Below are 25,017 nucleotides of genomic sequence, written 5' to 3' on the forward strand. Positions count from 1 at the left end.
CCATTATCTCTCCCCCCAAAAAAATATTCCGCCTGCTTAACAATTTACCGTTAATAACATGTTTTTTATGCATTTTGCTTAATTACTATGATGAGGAAGGTATAAATTACCATAAAATATTCCATGCATCAGTCATTTAGTGCCAATTAGGCTGCTCCTAGGATAGTGGAACACAGAGAGAATAATTGCACGCAACAAAGGTTATAAATACCCCGCCGTATATGGATTGCACTTGACGACAGAAAGGAAGTGTTTAAGTCTGCTCGCTGCCTATTAGATTTAATAGTTTCGATATATTTAGCTTACATAGTTATATAGACATTAAGAAACAGACAATAGGTTGCAAAAAGACATGTTGTCTCCGAGAACTGGCAAATGCCCTCATATAAGGGGAGCAAAACCCCTTCCTAACACTATGTGGAGTTTGGGATAAAACCTTGGATCTATTGCCCATCTCAAGCAATATTGTAAGGCTTAATCAGCATCATCAGGGAGTTTTTTCCTACCGAAAATGCCCAAGGATGCTAGGATATGTCATCGGCTAATAATTACTAGGGGTCCGATCTCTGGGAATCTCTTTGATTCTGAAGTTCCGCTTCAGAGATAAATCCCCTTCAGCATTTTTCCATGCACATTGGAGCCCCAGAAGAAGCCAAAATTGTGTGCGAAACCCTAGGTCAGGCTTATCAGTCAGCGTTGCCCTGGTTTTGATGAGTGGGACATGCTTTACTATTGTTTTCTATGTGAATATATTACATTGTAGCACAGTGGTTTTCTTTTCACTTTTTGTTTGTTGCTGGGATGAAGGACTTACCCTTTTTGTTTAAACCGATGTTGCTCTGCTGAACTGTGATATCCATATCATACCACATTGGTGGTCAAGGCCACCCGGATATGCGGGGAGTTGTAGACACACTCATTCCCATGGATGGAGCTGCAGCAGATGATCAGGAACATCCCTGGACAAACTATGGTCCAAGGGACAAGTGGAGGTCAAACCCTCGTCAATTGTTAAACTATGCCATATTCCAGCTATATACTGTCATCTCACACATGGTCAACAGACAAGAGTAGTACTGTATCTCAGAAAAGAAGCAAACTTGGATAAACTCAGTGATATGTAGCCTTAGTCTTAAAAGCCATTGGGAGCCAAAAGTAAGGCTATGTGTTACGTACCTATCCCAGATCCGTGCTTTCATTCCCTCACTCGGTCCACTAGACTTTCTTGTACTCTATGTCGAGCTTTGAAAGTAGCCCAGAGGTCGTCCATGTGTTATATTTTCTAGGCCTATAAAAAGTCTCTCAAGACTCACACCTAGGTCGTGCTATTAAGACTTGCTACTAACTCTTTTAGTTGTCTGTGCACAATACAGGTCAGTGGTTTTCTGGACTCTTTTCACTTCTTTGTCTGCAGCTTCCGGTGACCTCGCTACCTGTCCACAGTTTCCAGGGCTTCACCTATTTGTGTGCGGTTTCCAGTAAACCTGCTACCTGTCAGTAGTTTTCTAGACTTCACCTGTTTGTCTGCGGCTTCCAGTAACCCTGCTTCATGTCATCCTGTGGCTTCCAGTACATCTCCTGTCTGCTTTCGGCTTCCAGGACTTTATTAACACTTTTAGTTTGCCTTTGCTATGTGTCTGCCTGTGGCTTTCAGGATGCGCCAGTCTGCTGCACTGACGCCCGTGGCCTGTGTGCCCACCCGGACTTTGGTCTTATAGGCTCCAATGAGCCTACATTATGTAACACTATGAAAGTTTTCAGTATCCTGAAATTCCTCTTAAGTTCTGAACGTTAGATAACTTCCCTTCTGATCAACTTGCTGTCCACTGCCTGCTGTCAAGATTGATCTAACTATAATTACAGATAAGCAGGGCAGATTACAGGAAGTGTGGGTGACTTTACAAGCCTGATCCTGCTACTGGCTCTTACTCAGACACAGTGTTACAGGACCTCTAGATGCACACTGCCTCTGCACAGCACAACGTAAGAAAGCTGATGGACTTAACTCGTTTCTGATCTGTGTTTTTTTATTACTCATTCTCGTGCTATAATCAATTATCTGCTCATTTTTGACAGCAGATTAACTGTGGAATCCTAATCTCCTCTCCTCCCCACAAGATTCTTTCCAATGTCTACTTTTCTCCTCTGTAACCTAGCTTTCCTTCCCCACTATTTTCCAATCTATCATGGCCAGATATATCATAAGTGCAACTACAGGGGCCCAAGAGGTCAGGGGATCCATTTCTACCTCTAAACTAGGTTGAATAGTGAATTAGGAGGAGCTATTGGATGGCAAAGGGTCCATATAGTGTTCTTGCACAGCGACCAAAGGATCAAAAAGTAGAACAGCACATGTGTTACACAAGCTGGTGTATATATTTTCATTTTCTTCCGAATGACAGCTACACTTTAGTGCCAAAATCGTATAAATAAAATGCAAAGAGAATGCCAACCCCCCCACATCAAATACTCCTAGATTACTTAATTACCGTTAATTACCAAAGTAAATCCGTCTCATTACCCTCTATTTAATGGAATTATTGCTCATTTCATGGGGAGCAGCTGTACCCGTCAGTAGCCACCGTTCATAGAATGTAAGAAATAGACTAAATTCTAAGTAATAACTGCAATAAACGCCACAACTGGGTTTAAACAACATAAAAGTTTAGAAATAAAAGGGTCATAATGGTTATTATGTCCTCAGCAACATTGCTTTTTAAATCCACCGTTCTGTAGAATGAAATCACTGACGGAAAAGCCGAAAGTGTATTTCAATTGCTGCATGACCCTGGAAATGTGAAGACTATTGTTACCCTTTGATCCCAAGCTATGCTAACATAATAAAACTCTGTAGCTGCAGTGGGGTCCAGTACCGGAATGGGATAAAAATGGTATTCTGCGCACACAATGCACTCTGTAGGGCAGCAATGAGCAGGTAGCTTTCACCGCCATGGGAAAAAGACTATTCATGCCAGCTTGCTTTATTGCTTTGGTAGCTGCATGAAGGGAAGGTTATATATAGTGCCGTCTGGGATAACCAAAAGTAAATCCTGCTCTTTAAGAGCCAGTTGAACTGAAGGGCCATCGCCACAGGTAAATAGGCAGCTCGTTTCGCCTACCGTACCCTTTACCCATACAAACCGCATAGGTGGTTGCTGGGTTGGGTAGAAGTAACCGGTACTTAAAAAATGTCAGTCCTTCTACAGCTCACACAGCTTAAAGAAGCCCTCCTCCCATCAGAGTTTTTATCCTTTTAATATATTGCAGTCATCATATTACATAGCACTTTGTGCTTACAATTGCTCATTTTGCCCTTCTACCCAGGTAATTCTTCTCTTTTAGAGGAAGTCTCTTTTCCCTGCATGAGTCATTCCCCTCTTCAACTACTGACCCAGCTGCTCCACTCCTCTCCCCGCCAGGCACTTTGTAATTTTAGTTCTAATGATGACTCATACAGGGAAAAGAGACTTCCTGTTTCTACATAGAGCTTAGAGGGATTCAGCTAGGCTCTTTTTAATCATATGATGTCATAGACCTAATGAAAAAGAGAATAATTAACTGGATAGAAAGGCAAAATGAGCCGCAGGGGCTCTAACATAATATACGAGCACGCCCAGATGTTCTTATAACACCCGAGCATGGTTGGATATGACATTATCAGTGCACAATCGCTCATCACTATTAGCTAAGCCAACTGCCGTCTCTTCATTACTTGTGATGGAGAAGGCGGCTGGTTTAGCTTTAAATGGAGCCAGCCCCCTTCAAGCAAATCACTAGTCAGGCACTAACATGGGGGACTGGAGTCTTTCTGTGATGAAATGGATCCAAAAGTGGAACAGGCCAGCACCAAAATCAGAACATTAGGACAGCTATCATAAAGAAACATATTCAAACCAAACAGGTAAAAGGTGATTCCCGGGCGCTGCCACAAAGTGAAGACAGTAGTGTATGTTCTATGGATATTTATTTATACACCTTTCAAAGTCGAGTTGACTCCTTCATCAGGTATGAAGACAAGGTTGTATGTTCTCTGGATCTTTATTCAAAAAATGCATTTCAAAGTCAGGTATGTTCCTTCATCAGGTATACCTAATGAGGAAGTAAACCCGACTTCGAAATGTGTAGTATGACTAAAGATCCAGAGAACATACAACCTTGTCTTCATACCTGATGAAGGAGACAACCCAACTTTGAAGCGTGTAGTATGACTAAAAATCCAGAGAACATACACCCTTGTCTTCATACCTAATGAAGGAGACAACCTGACTTTGAAACGTGTAGTATGGCTAAAAATCCAGAGAACATATGCCCTTGTCTTCATACCTAATGATGGAGACAACCCAACTTCAAAATGCGGAGTATGACAAAAAATCCAGAGAACATACGCCCTTGTCTTCATACCTAATGAAGGAGACAACCTGACTTTGAAACGTGTAGTATGACTAAAAATCCAGAGAACATATGCCCTTTTCTTCATACCTAATGATGGAGACAACCCAACTTCAAAATGCGAGTATGACTAAAAATCCAGAGAACATACACCCTTGTCTTCATACCTAATGATGGAGACAACCCAACTTCAAAATGTGGAGTATGACCAAAAATCCAGAGAACATATACCCTTGTCTTCAAACCTGATGAAGGAGTCAACCCAACTTTGAAACGAGTAGTATGACTAAAGATCCAGAGAACATACACTTTTCTTGTTCTCTGGATCTATATTCATACAACACGTATTGTAATCAGGTTGACTACTTGATCGGGTATAAAGACAAGAGTGTATGTTCTCTGGATCTTTATTCAGATTTGAGTATACATGATGAAGAAGTCAACCCGAATTCGAAATGTGTGGTATCACACACAGCCCTTCATTCTTACAGGTATTAAGTTGTGCTGGGTAACAACCCAGGCAGATGAGCATATACAATCCCTTGCTCGCTGTGTCTTAAATTGTGGCTAACACCCTCGGAGCGCCTTTTCTCTGTTTCCTTTTTTACTGTAAAGAAACTTTAGTAAATTTTTATCTAAGTTTTAAACTTTATATCTAGTTGATTAGACGCTATTTTGCCACTAGGTTGCTCAGTTGATGAATAACTTTTCTAATTCCTGGCTCCTGCATGGTATTTTTGGTAATATTCATGTACTAGTATTATGAGGAGTGGGCAGGACTGGAGCTGCCTCTGCACTTTTCCAAGGTGTCAAAATGGGGTGATAACCATATAGAAGGAAAAAAGACGGTGAGTGGCACTTTCAGCAGCTCAATAAAACAAGGATTTTATTTAGCAAGGCATAGAAAAGACAAACAAGGTTAAAAAAAAAAACCTGACGCGTTTCTAGCCAGAAATGCATCAGTTTTTCAACCCTATTTGCTGGAGAGATGGCACCCATCGGTTTTGCCTCCCATCGACTCTAATCTTACAAGCGTGGCAAGCAAGGCTGCCACTAGGAATTTCGGGGGCCCCATATTGGCAAAATTTTCAGGGCCCCCCTGAGACTCCGCCCATGCTCCACCCCTCTAACTGTCCACAGCCCCTCCGTGCTCTCTTGGAAAAACTCCAATTCTCACCAATCACACATTAACAGTTCCCATCACCAGAACACACATATAGCCAGCAGCTTTTGTTTGGCCAAAAGATTTTTTTAAGCTGCCACCAAGACAAGGTAGACTCTTTTGGCTGAGCTCTACTCTACTCTATCCTATTAATCATTTGTTAAAATATCCAATACAATTTAGGCATATTTTTATTTATTTTACAATTTTTAAAATGACCAATAATATCATATACAAGGGACAAATACCACCGCACCATGACCAGACACCATATTACCACCACATAGAGACCTATAATACCACATACAAGGAAAAAATACCACCACACCATGTCCGCACCACATATTACCACCACATGGTGACTAATAATACAATATACAAGGAACAAATACCACCACACCATGACCAGACTACATATTACCACCACATAGTGACCAAATTATAGCACATACAAGGAAAAAATACCGCCACACCATGGCCAGATAACATATTATCACCACATAGTGACTGAATACTACAATATTGACCATTAATATAAAAACAGAATACTAATATCACCATAAGTGCCATTATACACAGGAGATCTGTACTTAGTTTGCAGTGTCTGTGTACAGGTAATACAGTGATTACCGGTGGCATTATACACAGGAGCTCTGTGTATAGTGTCAGTGTACATGTAATACAGTGATCCAGGTGGCATTATACACACGAGCACTGTATATATTGTACAGGTTATACTGTGATCAGTGACATTATACATAGGAGCTCTGTATATAGTGTCAGTGTAAAAGTAATACAGTGATCACTGGTGACATTGTACACAGGACCACTGTAGATAGTATACAGTGTATAGCATCAGTGTACAGGTAACACACTGACTCACCAGTGATGTCTCTAGATGAAGTCCTTCATCTTTGCTTTTCATCTTCATCTAGTACAGACCGCCACCACTTCTTCCAGCCAGGGCTCATCTCTGGAGGAAATAACAGTTATCTAGAGCACTGCTTCCAGAACACATTACTTAATTTTTTGCCAGCTTCTAAACTACACCAGATGAAGAAAAAAAGGCAACATAGTGTTGCTCTGCAGAGTAACAGGACCACCTCCCGCATTTAAAGCTGTTTCCTCAAAAAATAAAATAAATAAAATAAATACATCACTGTAGTAATAATATCCCTTATTTAGTCCTTATGGTAATAATATCCCCCATCCTGGCCCCGTGTGTCTCATTCCTGGCTCCAGCCATATGTACTCCCATCCTGGCCCAATCTGTTCTCCCATTCTGCCCTCATGAGTATCCATTCTGCCCCATGTGATGTCTGATCCTGCCCTATCTGTCCTGTGATCCTGCCCCATCTGTACCATGATCCTGCCCCATCTGTCTCCATCCTGCCCCTTCTGTCTCCCATCCTGCCCCCGTATCTCCCATCCTGCCCCATCTGTCTCCCATCCTGACCCATCTGTCTCCTATCCTGCCCCATCTGTCTTCTGTCCTGCCCCATCTGTCTCCCATCCTGCCCCCATGTCTCCCATCCTGCCCCCATATCTCCCATCCTGCCTCCTGTGTCTCCTATCCTGCCCCCTGTGTCTTCCATCTTGCCCCCTGTGTCTCCTATCCTGCCTGCTGTCTTGGATGCAGGTTCAGTTACTGCCCAGGCAGAAGTCTGCCGCTGGGGCCCGATGACCAGAAGAGACAGGGCCCGATGCGGGCCCCCTCTGGTCATCAGGCCCCACACGCCAGTCAGGGCAGTAATGCCCTGATGGCAGCCCTGGTGGCAAGCACCACCACCGCCTTTCTCTCTACTGTGGTAACCCTATAATCCATCTCCATTATTTTGTCTCCTGCAAAAAACAATGACATATATGCGGTTGCTTGTATATGAACACAAGCACCTGACTCTTGCAATACCTGAGATCCGCATCGCCATGAAATATATAATCAGTGAGAACCTGTCCTCTCCGATTATTTAAATGTATCCCTACATGCCCTCTGACAATTTCAGGATGAGTATAATTACTTATGAATTTTAAAGCCAGTGGACATACTAGTCTTCCTCGGATGCCGATTCCTATTATGCTTAGGGACATCTCCCTGGACATGGTGTTGATTCTTTCAGACAACACCCAATGAATGGATTCAGGCCAGTAGTTTCACTAAGAGACAATATATTTTTATATTATTATTTCCAGTCCATTGTAAAATTGCTTTATTTTTTTCCATTGTGAAGCATGGGGAGCAGTCAGGTTATGGGTTCTGTCCAAGTTTAGAGAAGGGATATGGCATAGTCAAGATTTCCCCCATCTCCCCATCTCTGGGTGCTACTTTTCAAGCCTGGACCTCCCTACTCTCATCTGCTCCCACAGCCAATTTTGGATTTGAAGATTAATGCCTGGTGTTCAGAGTTCTGTCTTTCTGTTCCATTCTTGCAAGAAACTGACCTATATTATGACGGACGTGAACAGCCTTAGGCAATAATGGGGTCTGGTTTGGCTTCACTTATGGTGTGCATCATGTTAATGGAAAAAATAATGCAGGAGGCTTCATTGGAAGTGAGGACCTAAATGGTCCATCATGCTGTGGTATGTAGACTCCAATAGTATGGTTCTATAGAAGTTACACCATTGATTGAAATTGCTTCCATTTTTTGGCCATTGTTTAACCACATATCTATCTTATATCAGTATCGAACGGCAAAAATGACATTTCCTGAATTATTATATAGCTCCAGGAAGAGGTAAAATAGCAAACCCAAACTAGATCTTCCACCTTCCAGTAATTGTTGCGTCTTTGAGTTAGAATCTGCCCCTTGAACTCTCCCTCCATCTTGCGCCCTGTACGTTAATCAGTCAGAGCTATAGAGATACTGGTGATGAGGAACAAGGCCATTTAATTCCACAGTAGAAAATAATAAGATTGCACGGTCTATAAAGGAGTCTCTAAAATACGAAGCTTTACACAAACTTGAGACACAATAATAAGAACTAGGTTGTTCATGAACTTTTTGCTGTTATTGGGTTCCAAGGCTCCCCTACAAGTTATACTAATGTTGGCTGAACAAGCCGATTTTGGCAGTTTTCGACCAACGGTCTTATGTGTATGGGGGGCAACATCCAACTGATGGTCGCCGAACAAGTTGATCGCGCATGTCTGATTTTGGACTGACGATCACGTTGTTCGCCCTTAGACAAGCTGCCGACTGATGTTTCAGCTGGCGTCTTTATCATAGAGAGCAGGAGCACTCGGGGGAATAAGCGCTCCTACGTATGGGAGAGTTGGCTGAGATGGCTGTCAGCTGAACATTTGGCCGAAGCATCATTTGGCCGACAGCCATCTAATGTGCATGGCCATCTTTAGATTGTGTACCAATGCTGCTAGGAGAGAACAGTTTATAAAATTCAAGGATTAGTATGGACGCAGACCTCTGCACGTCATACAGATGGCCCGTAACAGTGTTAGAGCACATGACCCAGGTCCTTAGTTTCCTTCAGCCTCATCATCTGTATGATCACTATCATCACTCATCACCATGAGTCAGGGCAGTGCGCTGCTACATAAAGCTTGTTCTGGAGGACCTTTTCCAGTCAAGAATTTCCACCATAACCTTCATTGACAATGGCCGCTATTTACAATGGCTTCACTTGTTGATGAGACAACTCCATGCAAACAATATCAGGCCAACGACGGCAAAATAACGTTCTGCTGATGTGTGCCTTTGGAATGACTTTCCCATTTATTTCCTAGGAATTCTCATAATTCCCTCATGGATGTCTGCAAAACAGGATCCATATATTCTCAATAATTTCTGCACTGAACCACATATAGAGCTTTTTTGCTGGAACGGTAGGGTCTGGTAATTGACCAGTAAAACAGTCATTGTTCCTGTGAATAAACTGGGCACACATATGCTCCAATATCCCAATTCTTTGTTGCATCGTTTACAGCATGTTGGACACTCACACACACCACTGCCCTCCGCATAGGACCACTGGTCTACAAGGAACGATACGATGGTACTTCTTGGTATGATGTGGTTCCACAAATTTCGCACACTGCATGCTATGAGAATTCTCTGGTGCCAGTGACGCGATTTGCATGCTTCTGCCCACATTACGACTAGACGTGTTCTACCTCACTCAATACACTTGCACTGATCAAAGCTAGTTGGCTCGTGACCACATGTATCTAAATCTTATCTTGTCCTATGGATCTCGTGCTTCCAACCACCTAGGGCGAGAGTGAGCTTGTATTTCTTTATCTACTATGTAAATCCTATACTTGCGGTCACAGGCTCACCCACTCCCGCTGCCGACACCAAAGAATCTTCAAAGCACATAGTGAGAATTCACAAGTCTGTAGTCACAAAGTCACTGTAGTCTTGTAGCCTAAGGCTGGTTGTCCCCTTTAAATAAATAAATGACAAAGTCTGATATTTTTTACTCATTCGCTTGATTTGATTCTTTATCAACCTTCACTACTTGCCTGAAAATCTGATATAGTTTTAGATCAAATTTATACAGAAATACAGATAATTCTGAAGAATTCACAAACTTTCAAGCAATGTTATGTTTGCATACAACAATGACTTGGATTGGAGTTCTCCACTGTCCTGTATCTGTGTAATATCACAATTTTCTCCACTTTCTTGTATCTGTGTAATATCACAATTTTCTCCACTGTCCTGTATCTGTGTAATATCACAATTTTCTCCATTGTCCTGTATCTGTGTAATTACACAAGTTTCTCCACTGTCCTGTATCTGTGTAATGGCACAAGTTTCTCCACTATCCTGTATCGGTGTAATATCACAATTTTCTCCACTTTCCTGTATCTGTGTAATATCACAATTTTCTCCATTGTCCTGTATCTGTGTAATATCACAATTTTCTCCATTGTCCTGTATCTGTGTAATGACACAAGTTTCTCCACTGTCCTGTATCTGTGTAATGGCACAAGTTTCTCCACTATCCTGTATCGGTGTAATATCACAATTTTCTCCACTTTCCTGTATCTGTGTAATATTGCAATTTTCTCCACTGTCCTGTATCTGTGGAATATCGCAATTTTGTCCACTGTCCTGTATCTGTGTAATATCGTAATTTTCTCCACTGTCCTGTATCTGTGCAATATCACAATTTTCTACACTGTCCTGTATCTGTGTAATATCACAATTTTCTACACTGTCCTGTATCTGTGTAATATCACAATTTTCTCCACTGTCCTGTATCTGTGTAATATCGCAATTTTCTCCACTGTCCTGTATCTGTGTAATATCACAATTTTCTCTACTGTCCTGTATCTGTGTAATATCGCAATTTTCTCCACTGTCCTGTATCTGTGTAATATCGTAATTTTCTCCACTGTCCTGTATCTGTGTAATATCACAATTTTCTCCACTGTCCTGTATCTGTGTAATATCGCAATTTTCTCCACTGTCCTGTATCTGTGTAATATCGTAATTTTCTCCACTGTCCTGTATCTGTGTAATATCACAATTTTCTCCACTGTCCTGTATCTGTGTAATATCTCAATTTTCTACACTGTCCTGTATCTGTCTAATAACACAATTAGATTGACCAATAGTTTAAAAAATTAGCAGGCCATAAAAGTAATTCATATTCCGCTCATTCGCGCAAACTATAAAATGCTGCCGTTTCCTAACGCTGTGCCGCTGAACGTCCTACCTATTTACCAGCTTCCTGCTATTTTATGACAGAGGAATAGTCGTTGTCTCTTTACAGTTTCTGCTCCCTGACATTTAATTGAAAATTGGCACACTAAGTGCTCCGAGTCGTTCCTGTCATTTCGCCGCACGCCACTTACCGATAGAAGTAAGTCTTTTCACAGCGTCCCTGCTATTTCATTGCACACAAGCCCCACGAATACCTGGCTTCAGCAATTTGATGTTTTTTTTTTCTGCATGATATTTTGCAGAGACTCTGTTGGTTTATTGCAGGATGTGCTGTGGTTATAGGGACACAATAGTTGGAAATCCGTAGTAATAACAGATTTCATACAGAGGACTTACTTCGCCACACCCATACACCCACTCGCTGCTTGCTAAGTCCCATCCATCACCCAAGTAAGGAAATTAGATCAAGAGAAAAGGATGGATTATCCTCCAGGCCTGATGGAAACGCTGCACAGCTGGGTCTTTGCTGCTGTGGTGATGTTTTTTCTGTTATCAGTGCATTAGAGAAATAAGCCTATGTGCTATATTGAAGCTTATTTTGTCAACAAGCATGTGAGCTCATATAAGAAATCCAGCAGAAATAATCTCAGCTACTGGGATATGCAGTCCTTAGCACCAAATCAGTGGCTAAACTACTCCCTCCTCCAAGGAGGCAGCCATACCGGCTGGCAGCTGTGTCTCAGTGGTCAGTACATGGGAGTAATGGGAACTGTACCATGCAATGTGCTACACAAATAATATTTGGAGATCCGTCAACCCCAACTAGAGCATTTCACTGAATTTTCAAGTCCGTTTTTCATGATCCATGTACAGACCGACTGCAAATTTCCTAACCTTAACTAATAACTTCATCGGCATATTGCATTAGTTCAGCGTAGGAGACCCATTATGATCAAAACATTGTGATCCCTACACATGTGTGAATTCAGCCTAAGATCAAACAGACCACAGAAAGGAGTGTTAGGCATGGGGTTGAGGAACCACCGTGCCACGGTCCATGGAGATACTTGAGGGGTGTAACTAAATGACTCTTCGCTAGAGCCCCTTAAGTTGTGGGTAGACTTGGCTCAAGGTGCTACTCCAGGGCAGACCCACAGAGCCGTGGTAGCTGAACCCCACAGTGGGACAGGGAAGTAACTGGTATGGACTAAGCAGAACTGGAACGGGATGGCCACAATATGGGATTAGAAATGCAGGTTCTCAGGTCCAAGTTTAGTCTGGGTAGATTAGCGGCACATGCAAAGGTCAGAAGGATCAGGATCTGGACTAGGCACAGGCAGAACGGATTCGGGTATGGGAATAGCAGGGTGAACTAGGACAGGAACAGACACAGTGGATCAGATCAAGAGTATGGGGACCTTACAACTAACTATCAGGAGATGGAGCACGTAAACGAACTAAGTTGCTAAGGCACATCCCAATAGGGGCGGGCGCCTTATATACAAGACTTCTCACAGCTATTAGCTGGGGATGTTTTTAGCAGCGAACATGCTGGGCCTTTAAGAGTCAGGGAGCGCGCGCATGCTTAGCCCTGTCCTAGGAGAGCTACATGCCGCACGCACGTCCTGACAGACGTAGAGGGAGCGTGGATGGGTAAGTACACATGCCATCGTCCCTGCAGAGGGGGAGGAGACAACACGAGCAGGGATGCCGGCGGTGTCCTAACAGGGAGGTTAAACTGCTTACTTTAAGGTGGTTAACAAAGAGTTTTTGAAAAAATGCCATTGAAGTTTTAATGCAGAATTGTGAGTCAGAGCTGAAAGTGGATCCAGCAAGAAGTATAACGCTACATTCATTGCATTTGTCTGTTTAGAAGGAACAAAATGGAGAAGTGATCAATAAGTGGCTTGTGAACAAGGGGAGTTAAAAACAGGAGTTGTTGCTGCTGAGTGAGAATCTGTGAACTGATTGAGTGTTGGGTTTCCTTTAGCAGTGTTTAGTTTTGGCCAGTTTGTGCAGTCTGCGTTATAATAATTAATGACATGATTAAAAAAAAATCCAATGTGATATGGGCCTAAATAGGAGAAGGAGTTACTTGTTCTCAGGTTCGTAAAAGGAATCTGTCAGCAGAACTTCACCCCTATCTCAAACTATTTATATGTGCATGTAGGTCTTTCAAAGAAAAGTTTAGCAATGTGTTTCCATGGCCGGTCAATTCTTCCAATACTGAGAAATTGGCATTTGAACTAATATGAAGCTAAAGAGCGGAAGCCTCCACCTTTATTTCCCACCCAGCAACGCCTCATCCTGCAAGATTGATAGCCTCTATGCTGTGTGAGTCATCATTCAAGCAGGATGAGGCAGCACTGGGTAGGGGATAGAGCTGGAGTGACACAGGTTTCAGATCTGCAGCCTTATTTGCATATCAATTCAAACTCTGATTTCTCAGGAATTGAGGATAAAGGTATTGTTGAAATCGTCTTTGAAAGAGCTACATGCATATGAATACTTTGTGGTGTGAAATCCTGCTGACAGATTCCTTTTAAATTATACCAGGGGACTCAGTCTAAGGCTTGATCAGTGAGTCATAACTCCCAACTGTTCTGGATTCAGTGGGATTGTCCATGTCAGGGCTTTGTCTTGACTTCTAATACTCACCTCTCTCTGATGTAATCGCTCCATGGCTTCTCCTCCTTGGGGCTGAATCTCTCTGCTCTGATATAAATGAAATAAACAATTTTCTTCTCTAGTGTCCCTGAGACTTAAACTCGCGATTGCATGTTCACAGGCAGCGGCTCTAGCTATAAGCCACTGGCCACAATGATAAACGAGAATTTGGAAATCTTGAGCTTTATTGCAGGCAGTGAAGCCAGAAGCAGATTATATAGGTACATAGAGATACATCTGTACATGGCAATGTATCTCTATGTCTCTGTATTCTAGAGGTGAAGAAAAAGACATATTTTCTTTGTTCCAATAAAACTACTAATAATAATTAAAAAAAAAATTGTGAGAATAAAATAGGGAGTCACTTGTAGAGAAGGATCTGGGTGTACTTGTAGATCACAAATAATATTAACAGCATGCAATGTTAATTGGGGGCTTCTAAGGTCAGCAGGATATTATCACATAAACAGGTTTTGAACTAGCACGAAATGAGTGTAATGCTACAACTTTATTAAGTGTTAGTACAACCTCATCTCGAATATACCTTTCAGCTATGGGCACCAGCTCATAGAAAACAGGCACTGGAGTTGGAAGAGGTACAAAGAAGAGCTACAAAACTGAAACAAGTTATGAAGCATCTTAGTTGCGAGGAAAGAACTAAAATGATTACATGTATTTAGTCTTGAGAAGAGTTGTCCAAGGGTGGACATGATTGACGTGTACAAGTACATAAATGGCCCATACAAAAAGTATGGTCAAAATCTGTTTCATATAAACCCTCTTAAAAGACAAGAAGCCATGACTTTAGCATGAAAAAAGAAAGGTTTAATCTCCAGAAGAGACATGCATCTTTGACCATGAGAACTATTAATGAGTGGAACAGCCTACCTTAAGAGCTAGTCATAGTGGAAACCATTGATGGTTTATAAACAATCTTATATGAGCTCTTTTGGGGTCACTAGTTGTGCATGTGCCTATTCCCTTTGTCCTTTCCCATCCCTCAGTTGAACCTAATGGACATCTGTCCTTTTTCAGCCATATTGACTATGTAACTATGTGCAAATGGGATGTGTGGCATTACTGATGCAAAAGGGAGCAGAGGGTGCACAATGATTATTTTGGGGTCAATCAGGGTTCCACTTTGTGTCAATTTTTAGAACGGAAGAAAAAGCTCCATAATTTGGAAATAAGTCCGTAATTCAGTGCTTGTATAGAGCCATAATTGGGTCAATAATTGGGTGATAAGATCTCCATATGAGACACGAATTGGCCAAAAAATACAATAATTTGATCCACTTTGCCACTACCAGAGGAACTGGCCGTGGGGTCTCCTTAGATGCCTGGACCACCAACACTTGCTGATTGCCTAGTGATTGTGTGTAAACCTACCCATGCCACAATCCGTTCTAACTTCTGAAACATCTAACATTTTTTGAGGGACATTTTTCACAATTATCTTTGGGAGACCCTCCATGTTTCCTACATCAGATGGACAGCCTCAAAAGTTGGATTATTTCAGCTTGATTAATATTCGGAAATGATGGACACTTTGGAAAAGATCGTAAGTAAATAATGGGGGCCACCATGAATTATCTTCAGGGGTTCATACATACATAACGAGACATGAAGGGCAGGTTGGCTCTCTCATTTCCTCTCGTCGTTAAGCCTTTTTTTCTAATTGTCCTAATTTCTCTGCATTAGATACAATTAGGCAAACAACATTTGAATGTTTCTAGATGGCTTTTAAATTATATTAATCCCAATGGAGAAGAAGAACGAACATTTAACAGAGTAAAAACTGGACAGAGGTGAATGTTTTACATCCTCTCTTGTGAATCATGGATTTAGAAGATTATTGAAGGTTTTGGATGAGAAACATCCATTAAGATGGTGCCTGTTTCCACCAAAATCAAAGGATTCAGCCAACTTACATCTAGTGTATATGGAGGGCCTTAAGTGGAATCCTCTTGCCAGGTTTTTGCTAACCTAACTGATATAAAGTACCCTGATTCCAGCAATATATCACTTACTAGGCTGCTTGATGTCCATTTGTTTTATCTGCTGCCCATATACCAGTTCTCTGAGTGCTGAGCTCTTTATAACCCCACCAACATCAATGATTGACAGCTTTCTGTATTCACCGTGCATAGGTAGAAAGCTGCCAATCAGTGATGGAGTTATACAGACTTTTTGAATATGGAGGACTACCTGGCATCAGGTTTACTAGTCATCTAGCGATAACCTTCTGCTGATAAAACAGTGATTTAATCAAAATTACAGGAAGTAGCACAGTAAGTGACACATCACTGGAATCAGGATCTCTGTCTCTCCTTTATGCTGCTCCCAGATTAGGTGGTAAATACCTGGTGTCACATTCTTTTTAAAAGTTTGAGAAGACTCTCTTCAAAGGAACAATCTGGGCAGTGGAGTAACTTGAAGTTTGTGGATCCCAAAGCAAAATCTCCAACACAGTCCTCAATATAGGTCTTTAATAATAGTTGTCTTTTCATATGTGGCTAAAGGACCTTTTGGATCCCCCTAGTCTCCAGGGAGCGGGTGGGATTGCAACTCATGCACTTATTATAATTACGCCTCTGAATCTGGGTAGAAAGGACGCGCTGTGTTGTTCTCTCTTTAGTGTCTTTTAGATGGAAAGTCGACTTTGGCAGCAACACAAGTCACGTGGCCAAAATTTTGTAGGTGTCTCTGCTACATTGAAGCATGATTCAAATCAATGGGGTTGTATTGCTACCCCAACAAGCAAGTCACAAAAAATCTGATCTGGTTGGACTTAAAGAAACTTGCTTGTTCCGGTTGCAGGACCCTTTTGACCGCAAATATGTGATTTGCATACATGCAGTCATGTACCGACTAGACATGCATGGCCTCATTCAATAAATTACATATGTTGTAAATTTTGCGTTGGGGTCTCAAGTCTAAGCAGTAACATTTCTCCTTGAGGAGAGTGAAAAGGCAAGCCTGGCATGTCAGGTTGAGGAGACTTATAAGCCATATAATGCTCCTCCAGGAAATTAAATATGCAAATTGTCTCTTTAGAGAGGAAGAGGACTAGAATGCTAGCGCCACCTATTGAAAGCGGCGATCCTAAAAGTCAATAGCGACTCTTTTAACGAGCCTTGCCATATGACTTAGGATAAAAGCCAAATCAGAATCTCAATTTGCAGACACTGTTTCAGGGTGTTGCCCCTCATCAGTGCAAAATATGAGATCTGATTTGTTTAGGTGACAGGCTCTGGACTGGTGTGTAAGGCTAATGTTTGTCCCTGTGGAGAGTAACAGACCAAGCCTGGAATGTCAGAGTAACAGTTCTCCTTATGGAGAGTAACAAACCAAGCCTGGAATGTCAGAGTAACATTTCTCCCTGTGGAGAGTAACAAACCAAGCCTGCAATGTCAGAGTAACATTTCTCCTTGTGGAGAGTAACAAACCAAGCCTGGAATGTCAGAGTAACAGTTCTCCTTATGGAGAGTAACAAACCAAGCCTGGAATGTCAGAGTAACATTTCTCCCTGTGGAGAGTAACAAACCAAGCCTGCAATGTCAGAGTAACATTTCTCCTTGTGGAGAGTAACAGACCAAGCCTGGAATGTCAGAGTAACAGTTCTCCTTATGGAGAGTAACAAACCAAGCCTGGAATGTCAGAGTAGCATTTCTCCCTGTAGAGAGTAACAAACCAAGCCCGGAATGTCAGAGTAGCATTTCTCCCTGTAGAGAGTAACAAACCAAGCCCGGAATGTCAGAGTAACATTTCTCCTTGGGGAGAGAAACAAACCAAGCCTGGAATGTCAGAGTAACATTTCTCCCTGTAGAGAGTAACAAGCCAAGCCTGGAATGTCAGAGTAATATTTCTCCTTGTGGAGAGTAACAAACCAAGCCTGGAATGTCAGAGTAACATTTCTCCCTGTAGAGAGTAACAAACCAAGCCTGGAATGTCAGAGTAACATTTCTCCTTGTGGAGAGTAACAAGCCAAGCCTGGAATGTCAGAGTAACATTTCTCCCTGTAGAGAGTAACAAACCAAGCCTGGAATGTCAGAGTAACATTTCTCCCTGTAGAGAGTAACAAGCCAAGCCTGGAATGTCAGAGTAACATTTCTCCCTGTAGAGAGTAACAAACCAAGCCTGGAATGTCAGAGTAACATTTCTCCCTGTGGAGAGTAACAAACCAAGCCTGGAATGTCAGAGTAATATTTCTCCCTGTGGAGAGTAACAAACCAAGCCTGGAATGTCAGAGTAACATTTCTCCCTGTAGAGAGTAACAAGCCAAGCCTGGAATGTCAGAGTAACATTTCTCCTTGTGGAGAGTAACAAACCAAGCCTGGAATGTCAGAGTAACATTTCTCCCTGTGGAGAGTAACAAACCAAGCCTGGAATGTCAGAGTAATATTTCTCCCTGTGGAGAGTAACAAACCAAGCCTGGAATGTCAGAGTAACATTTCTCTTTGTGGAGAGTAACAAGCCAAGCCTGGAATGTCAGAGTAACATTTCTCTTTGTGGAGAGTAACAAACCAAGCCTGGACTGTCAGAGTAACATTTCTCCCTGTGGAGAGTAACAAACCAAGCCTGGACTGCCAGAGTAATATTTCTCCCTGTGGAGAGTAACAAACCAAGCCTGGAATGTCAGAGTAACATTTCTCCTTGTGAAGAGTAACAAACCAAGCCTGGAATGTCAGAGTAACATTTCTCCTTGTGGAGAGTAACAAACCAAGCCTGGAATGTCAGAGTAACATTTCTCCCTGTGTAGAGTAACAAACCAAGCCTGGAATGTCAGAGTAACATTTCTCTTTGTGGAGAGTAACAAGCCAAGCCTGGAATGTCAGAGTAACATTTCTCCTTGTGGAGAGTAACAAACCAAGCCTGGAATGTCAGAGTAACATTTCTCCCTGTAGAGAGTAACAAACCAAGCCTGGAATATCAGAGTAACATTTCTCCCTGTGTAGAGTAACAAACCAAGCCTGGAATGTCAGAGTAACATTTCTCTTTGTGGAGAGTAACAAACCAAGCCTGGAATGTCAGAGTAACATTTCTCCTTGTGAAGAGTAACAAACCAAGCCTGGAATGTCAGAGTAACAGTTCTCCTTGTGGAGAGTAACAAACCAAGCCTGGAATGTCAGAGTAACATTTCTCCCTGTGGAGAGTAACAAACCAAGCCTGGAATGTCAGAGTAACATTTCTCCCTGTGGAGAGTAACAAACCAACCCTGGAATGTCAGAGTAACATTTCTCCCTGTGGAGAGTAACAAACCAAGCCTGGAATGTCAGAGTAACATTTCTCCCTGTGGAGAGTAACAAACCAAGCCTGGAATGTCAGAGTAACATTTCTCCCTGTGGAGAGTAACAAACCAACCCTGGAATGTCAGAGTAACATTTCTCCCTGTGGAGAGTAACAAACCAAGCCTGGAATGTCAGAGTAACATTTCTCCCTGTGGAGAGTAACAAACCAAGCCTGGAATGTCAGAGTAACATTTCTCCCTGTGGAGAGTAACAAACCAACCCTGGAATGTCAGAGTAACATTTCTCCCTGTGGAGAGTAACAAACCAACCCTGGAATGTCAGAGTAACATTTCTCCCTGTGTAGAGTAACAGACCAAGCCTGGAATGTCAGAGTAACATTTCTCCCTGTAGAGAGTAACAAACCAAGCCTGGAATATCAGAGTAACATTTCTCCTTGTGGAGAGTAACAAACCAAGCCTGGAATGTCAGAGTAACATTTCTCCTTGTGGAGAGTAACAAACCAAGCCTGGAATGTCAGAGTAACATTTCTCCTTGTGGAGAGTAACAAACCAAGCCTGGAATATCAGAGTAACATTTCTCCTTGTGGAGAGTAACAAACCAAGCCTGGAATGTCAGAGTAACATTTCTCCTTGTGGAGAGTAACAAACCAAGCCTGGAATGTCAGAGTAACATTTCTCCTTGTGGAGAGTAACAAACCAAGCCTGGAATGTCAGAGTAACATTTCTCCTTGTGGAGAGTAACAAACCAAGCCTGGAATGTCAGAGTAACATTTCTCCTTGTGGAGAGTAACAAACCAAGCCTGGAATGTCAGAGTAACATTTCTCCCTGTGGAGAGTAACAAACCAAGCCTGGAATGTCAGAGTAACATTTCTCCCTGTGGAGAGTAACAAACCAACCCTGGAATTTCAGAGTAACATTTCTCCTTGTGGAGAGTAGCAAACCAACCCTGGAATGTCAGAGTAATATTTTTCCTTGTGGAGATTGAAAAGGCAAGCTTGGCATGACAGGTTGAGGAGACTTATAAGTCATACCTTGCGCCTCTGGGAAATTAAATATTCAAATTATTAGAGAGGAAGAGGAGTAGAACTCTAGCGTCACCTATTGGAAGCAGCGATCGCATTGGGGTCTCGAAACTTCAACATGTGCCAATGACTACTTATAAAAGTCACTTGTTCTCAACTAGAAGAAGTCAGCAAGACAGGTGTGGCCTTAATTAATTACATTTTTTTTTTTTAATAAAAAGTAATAAATGAGGATTTCTTCTGCTAAAGCACTGCAGGTAATGGCTGTAGAAATACACAGCAGACAATAATGGGGCTGAGATGTGACTAGACGTCGAGCGCTGTTACAGTGTATGGAATTAAGAAGCTTCCAGTCATTACTGTATGAATCATGCACAGATACAGTTTAGTGAGAGTCCCAGTAATTGCATATAGATATTGGATGTCTCCGCCAGTCATCTTCCAGCTGTTGCTTGCTGCCAGAGATTAAGGCTATTTTAGGTGCTACAAGGAACTAGCGCATCAGATTCCCATTTAAGTGGCAGTTATTACAGGCGACAGAAGGCAGACCATCATATCCCGGCACACGGAGATTGCAGCAGAAGATTTGTAGCCCCTTGTAAATCTGTGACTTCATGGCAACAGACATAAGATGAAATTTGCAGAGCAGTTCATTATATGGAAAACCTAGTTACATGAGCGAATGGAGGAGGAGTAGTTATGCCGCCATATTCTATCCTCTTTATGTATGTATCTTGTATGTTAATGAAAATTAAAAGGAAGCAAAGAAGGAAACCATGTAGCTACTAAGGGGCGTTTAAAGAGAAACTGTCATCAAGATTTCACCCCCCAAACTATTTATACGCACATGTAGATCTTTCAAATACGAGGTCAGCAACGCCTTCACATGGCCGGTCCGCTCCTTCATTACTGAGAAATCAGCATTTGAATTGATATGCAAATGAGGTTGAAGAGTTATGGTAGATCCAAGGTGTCTGTCACTCCAGCTCTGTTCCCCACCTCCCTTGGTGGGGGAGGAAACAGAGAAGTATTCATATAGCTGCAATGTGAAGTACGAGACCATTGCATCCTCACCTTCAGGGGTAATCTAAGGAACAGGGATAGTCTAGCTTGAGGGACAGAGTAGGAACCCATTGTCCCTCAAAATCCAACTGCTATATCGTGAAATCTGGAGTGACAGTAGCTTCAGATCTACCCTAGCTCTATAACTTAATTTGCTTATCACTTCAAGTGCTGATTTCTCAATGCTGGACCTGCCTTTGAAAGAGTTATGTGGGCATATAAATAGTTTGGGTTGTCAAATCCTTCTTAAATGAAAACAGAGGACACAGGATGAGGCATGATCTCTAAATTGCTGGTGAACAAGTGAAGTTAAAACAGAAGTTGAAGAAAACAGTTCAAGGCTTATAAGTACAATATTTCCCCTACTTTGAATTATTCTTTAGTTTGGGGGTTAAATCATTCTAACGGAATCCCTTTAAAGACCCAGATTTTGCTAATTCCTTACCCTTTGCTACTCAAGAACCAGCGGCCGACCCCTTTATAAGATGTACTGCATTATCAACAAACATGGGGTAGCAACTTATTTAAAGGGCTAGCCCAGGATGAGAAAAAAGATGGTTAACTTATTTTAAAATGGTGCCACCCTGGTCAACAGGTTGTAATTGATATTGCAGTTCTAATTCTACACCATTCCCTTCAATAAAGCCTAGCTGCAGTACCTGTACACATGAGTGACACTGTTTTTTTTATGCCTTTTCGCATCCTGGACAATCCCTTTTACATATTTGCATGCGGCAGACTTTGGTATGTACAATTTTCTAGCTAGCATACTTGTATGGGAACCGCTGTAACAAAAAGCCTTCACTGGGTACTGCTGTGTGATTATATTATTAAAAAGATAATGCTGCTGGCATAGTATTACGTATATTCTGTATTACAGGAACAATAGCATGGACAATCTTATGTCGGTTTCTATGCTATTAAAGGGAAGCTGCCATCAAGTTTTGCTTTATAATCCGACAGCAGCATGATGTAGAGGCTGAGATCCGGATTCCAGCGATGTATCACTTACCGTATTTTCCGCTTTGTAAGACGCACTTTATTTCCCCCAAATTTGGGGGGGAAATGTGGGTGCGTCTAACAAAGCGGATATACCGCTTACCATTACAGGCTGGGAGGAGGGGGTGTCCGCCGCCGCTACCGCCTGCCGCCGCTGTCGTCCGCCGCCACTGCCGGGGTTGTCCGCTGCTGCCCCGGGTGATGCTGAAGGCTCCGGTGCTGCGGGGGGCTCTGGCGACATTTTGTGAAAGACCAGAGCCCCCCGGCAGTTCTTCCATGCGTTCCAGTATGACTAATTCCGGGAAAATGGCCGCCGGAATCTCGGGAGATGAGATTTCAGCGCTGAGATCTCATCTCTCGAGATTCCGGCGGCCATTTTCCCGGAGTTAGTTCCAGTATGACTGACTCCGGGAAAATGGCCGCCGGAATCTCGGGAGATGAGATTTCAGCGCTGAGATCTCATCTCTCGAGATTCCGGCGGCCATTTTCCCGGAATTAGTCATACTGGAACGCATGGAAGAACTGCCGGGGGGCTCTGGTCTTTCACAAAATGTCACCAGAGCCCCCCGCAGCACCGGAGACAGCCCTACAGCACAGGAGCCCCCTGCAGACCCCTCATCCCAGCCTGCAGCAAAGGAGCCCCCTGCAGACCCCTCATCCCAGGCTGCAGCACAGGAGCCCCCCTGCAGCACAGGAGCCCCCTGCAGACCCCCTCATCCCAGCCTGCAGCAATGCTCCACTCCTGCCTCCGGCAACGAGCCTGGGACCCTGATCCACCACAACCACAACCCCTGGTAAGTAATAAGACGCATGGATTATAAGACGCCCCACCAATTTATTAAAAAATAGTTTTTTCCTATTTTTCTCCTCAAAATTTGGGGTGCGTCTTATAATCCGGAGCGTCTTACAAAGCGAAAAATACGGTAGTTTACTGAGTACAGCAGTTGTGATACAGTCACAGTTTTCTCTGCTGCAGATCTGAATGTTGAGCCGTATATAAACCCGCCCACAGCACTGATTGGCAGCTTTCTTTTTACACTGTATAGAAGCTGCCAATCAGTGCTGGGGGCATGGTTGGACTAGTAGGCACGAGGCCAATTGTCCTTTAGTGATAATATCCTGCTGACAAAACCCTGATTGTATGGAAACAGCAAAACCAAGCCTAGTAAGTGATATATTGCTGGAATCAGGCTTTCAGCCTTTACACAATGCTGCTCTCGGATTACATAGCAACAATCTTCTCTTTCTCCCTTTAAGGTTTATGATGCTTCAGGGAAATAATTGTTAGAAGACCATGGTTTCACTGTACTCACCCTAATGACCGGATTATTGTATTATTAGCAAGTGATGACAATGTACATCCGACCCAACAATATCACTATGAGAAACTCCAGTCTGGGGAAAAACATGGCTTCTTTATTACGCCGCTGCTACTATATATAACACTCTCCGTGCGGCACATTGACTGCTCCTCCCAGCTTAACGCCGACTGCCAACAAAAACAACACATTAGTGTATGATAAATTGCTCGTTCTACCGTGGAATCATTTGATGATTTCATCATAAATGCTTCATTTCTAGGAACACGTCTCAAAATACTAATCTGTCCCCGGGTGCAAGTATGGATATTGCCTCTAAGACAAGAAAGAAACCAGTTGAATGATTACTGTCTCAGACCTTGGGCCTCCTTAACCGTGGAAAAAAAAAGGACATTTATCTTGATAAATTGTGAAAAATTGTCCGGAAAATGATGAAACAAGTTGTAAATTAATTCAAGTTAACCCGCAGTTTACGTTGCTTGATAAGGGACGAGAAATAGAGTTGTTTTCTTAGATGCTTAAATCCCTTTTCTCACATATTCTTGGTGTCGAATGACCAATATTACAAATTATGAATATACACAGTAGAAATGCACTGAAAGTAAAAGAACGGCCATTGCTTTATGCCTTAAAGGGGTTGTCCGTCCTTAAGCTACAAGTCTGCAGTCACTCTATTTGACTGGAGACTTGTAAATCATCACTACGCGCGGTGAGGATTCTCCAGTGCCGGTGCCTGGAGCGGGCGGTCATGTGACTGTAAGGATTTGATTTGCAAATTTCTGGCCACATTCTGACTAGACTTATCCTGTACTAGCATTAAGCGAGGCTGTGCACGTCTAGTCGGCACGTGACCGCATGTATGCAAATCACATTTTTGTGGTCACGCACCCGCCGCTGACACCAGAGAATCCTTACAGTGCACGTGATGTGAAGATTCACAAGTCTGCAACCACGTAGATATGCCACAAGTCTGCAGTTAAACGCCGGACAACCCCTTTAATCATTATATTCCAAGCATAGCCATACTCATTCAGCGATGATGGATAACTTTGCAACTCAACCTTTTCTTAAATGTCCAAGTTCCCCCAATCGTTTATCAGCTGTTATCTTTACTATTGTTGATGAGCTGCAGCCGATCAGTGACCGCTGATTGGCAGCAGTGCTCACATGGCATAGTAATGTGATGTGAGCGACGGGTGACCTGGTGCCGATATCGTTGGAATGGCGCCGGTGAAGGAGGCAAGTGTAAACTCTTCTTATTTTATTCGAGGGACTTGAGCATTTAAGAATTCGTTGTCAAAACAACGGACAACCGCTTTAAGAAGCCAAAGAACGATGAGCAGCTAAGGATGAACAAATGAGGGATTGTCAGAAAAAGGATAACCATACTGCTTTACCAAAGGTGGCAATACAACTAAGATGGGTGCTATTATAAGAGCAAGCTTTCACCTATCCGTAGGGTACGTGATGACTTGCTGATCACTGGGCAACCCACCACTGTGACTTACATCGAAC

General features: G+C 42.6%; 1 protein-coding gene across 2 annotated transcripts in view; it reads right to left on the minus strand.

Moving 5' to 3' along the window:
- SYT5 (synaptotagmin 5) overlaps positions 1–25,017 on the minus strand; it is a 245,708-nt gene that overhangs the window by 197,077 nt on the left and 23,614 nt on the right. The window contains exon 1 of one of the 2 annotated variants that reach the window (XM_069742799.1): positions 11,373–11,455. The exons of the other annotated variant lie outside the window; for it this stretch is intronic. The gene's annotated coding sequence lies outside the window, so the exon portion shown is untranslated. Of the gene's footprint in view, positions 1–11,372; positions 11,456–25,017 lie in introns of those variants that run through there. 2 annotated transcript variants of the gene reach the window in all.

Source organism: Ranitomeya imitator, chromosome 10 (genome assembly GCF_032444005.1).
Source record: "Ranitomeya imitator isolate aRanImi1 chromosome 10, aRanImi1.pri, whole genome shotgun sequence".
In the NCBI taxonomy this organism is placed as follows: Eukaryota; Metazoa; Chordata; class Amphibia; order Anura; family Dendrobatidae; genus Ranitomeya; species Ranitomeya imitator.